Source organism: Heloderma suspectum, chromosome 1 (genome assembly GCF_057233095.1).
Source record: "Heloderma suspectum isolate Gila_16-S chromosome 1, 16-S_ref, whole genome shotgun sequence".
Taxonomy (NCBI): Eukaryota; Metazoa; Chordata; class Lepidosauria; order Squamata; family Helodermatidae; genus Heloderma; species Heloderma suspectum.
Window position 1 is genome coordinate 366,000,172 of NC_139458.1, and position 3,019 is coordinate 366,003,190.

Here is a 3,019-nt window from a genome sequence, read left to right on the forward strand (position 1 = left end):
CTCTCCCCCAGCCTCCCGCACACCCGCAAAATCCATTCCGGGGGCCTAAGAAACCCTCCAGAGAAGGCAGCACAGAGAGCTGCAGTGGGGATGAGAAAGAAAGCCCTGTTGTGCTAGTGGACTTCCACTTGTGAGATGTTGGATTTAACCCATTATTTCACTTCCTTTCAACCATGATTTCAACGTGACTATAAACTGTGATGTGGCAAACTGATGTAGTAACTCCAGAGTAAATTACCTCATGGATAATCTGTTTATACAAAGATGTCTGATGATTCAAGATGATTTCAATTAATACAGCACAGAAGGAAGAGTATGATCCTTATTGATATGTGGGGATCAGCATAAATATATTTTATTGTAAAAAAAGTAATACACATAGGCCCAGTTTGCAAGTCACAATAATCCATGGGTTGTTTAAACCATGGGTTGTCCAGGCTGTGCAGGAAGGACTGAACTTGCTGCCTCCCACCCACTTGCTACTTGTGCTTTACGTCCACTTTCATCAACAAACCCAGTGTGAACCCAGAACTCTGGGTTGTTGAGGAACAAACAATCTAGAGTTTGAACCCATTTATTTATTATATTTCTATAATATATTTAGAATTATTTAATATATTTGAATAAATAGTCAAAGCTCTCTGGGCGATCCATAACAATTGAAACTATAAAATACAACATGATAAAAATATAAAAGTATAAAACCTACCAGCAGTGCAAAGTTTTAAATACAGTAACATATTTAAAGACAACAGAAACCGAAAGACTAAATGCCTGGAAAAGTAAGGTCTTCACCTACTGCCCAAAAGACCACAATATAGGTGCCAGGCGAGCCTTTCTGGGAAGATTCCACAACCAGGGTGCCAAAAGAGAAAAGGCCCTCTTCTTAGTAGCCATCCACCTCACTTACAGAATCATAGAATAGTAGGGTTGGAAGGGGCCTACAAGGCCATCGAGTCCAACCCCCTGCTCAATGCAGGAATCCAAGTCAGAGCATCCCTGACAAATGGCTGTCCAGCCTCGTCTTGAAGGCCTCCAGTGTGGGAGAGCCCACCACCTCCCCAGGTAATTGGTTCCATTGTCATATTGACTTCTTTTCGGGGGGGCTCCCATAGAAGGACTTCTGAAGATGACGTTAGGGTCTTGGCAAGTATATATGGGAGATGATCCTTTGGTTATGTTTGTTGTTGGGTTAAAACTGTGCGTTGTTTGTCCCTCAGCAACCCAGGGTTCCAGGTTCACATGTCACATCAAACAACCCAGGGGGCATTTGGGGGTGTTCCTGGGTTGTTGATGAAAGCAGATGCAAAGCGGAAGGGGCAAGCAGGCGGGAGGCAGTGCACATGCTCCTTTCAGCACAGCTCCAACAGCTTATGAACTGGCATTAATTGAGAACCAGGCCATAGCATTACATTGGTTTATATATCCCTGCTAAACCTAATGGATCTTTCCCTTGCATAAGGAAAATGAATTTTGCCATAAAGGAAAGTTTTTAAAGGGCTTAGTAGCTGACTTCTATAGTGCTCAGTAGAACCCCAAGGAGAAGTGCAAACAGTCAATATGTGTCCCATTACATTCCCTGCTGTCATTTTTCTCTTCGGAGTGTGTTCTTTGGACATAGACATAGAATCATAGGGTTGGAAGGGGCCTACAAGACCATCGAGTACAACCCCCTGCTCAGTGCAGGAAGCCTGATTCCCAGGCAGTTTCCCATCCAAGTACTAACCAGGGCTGACCCTGCTTAGCTTCCAAGATCAGATGAGAAGAGCTTGCTGTGTCTCTCTTAGAACAGCAAGTGGTGCTGTTGTCAAGCCTTTTCCCTTTTTTCTAGCCCTAGAGAGTAAAAAGTAAGACCTTACTTTTTAAACACAGAGACAAGCAGAATTTTCCTATCAAGACTTCAAACAGGTTCTTTCTTGAAATTAAGCCCTGGCACTCATCCATTCTCCCAGTAAGGTGCTTTAGCATACAACTGAAAAAGAAGATTCAGTGTTTCTTCAACATCATACAACTATCCATAGGGATTGCAGCTCACATATACATTCCCTACATCTGCTGAGTGCGCAGGCAGGGGATCATGATAGGCCCTATATAAGAAGGGTGAGTGGACTGAGGCTTGCAGCAGGTCTCAGATGTTCTGAATGAACTCACCAGAGTAGACCTGGAATACCTCTATGGAGAAATCCCCTCATCTTTGGTTGACTGGCCTGATTTCCCATTACCCTCTACTTTGTATAGTCATTACATACATGCAAAATAAGGGTTAAATGTTGATAAGACGCTACTGTACCTATGCAGCATACAACAAGATAATTGAACTCAAATAATGGAAGAAAAAACGAGACTTGTGGCACCTTAAAGACTAAAAGTTATTCTGGAATAAGCTTTTGTGGGCTATAGCCCACTACATCAGATGCATGGACTATTATGGAGAGTTTCAGGTTTATATATGGTACATGTGATGGGATGTGTTAATCTTTAAGGTGTCCCAAAATTCTGTTTTTGGTGCAATAACCTAACATGGCTACCCTCTGGAAACTGTTATAATCAAGGGAGGTGGCTGCTACTGCATCTGCTACCTCCTTTCTCCCTTTCTCTTTCTGCCCCTGGACAAAGAAAAGATCTTCTGTCCTGGGGCAGGGAGAAGTGCAGAGCCGGAGAACTGGCCACCCAATTGCCAGCATTCAGGGCAATGTGATGTGGTGAACAGTGATGGAAACAGCCACAATGACACAAGGGGAACTAGGAGGGGGGACGATGTGCTACCCAAAAAACAACCCTATATGTCAAAGGGAGCAGAAGCACCCCCAGTGTAATTTATGTAAGTGAGCTTAGAGACCTTTTAAGGGCAGGAATCAAAAGATAGATAATTGAATAAGGATTTTTGTGTCAATACCACATTATCAGTGTAGCTTGTGTGTGCTTTAAACAGTAGACTTCAAAGAGTTCTTTGTACTTTCTCTGATTCCTTTGAAAGTTTTACCCTAAAAATTGAAAGGTCGCTTTGGTAGTGAATGAT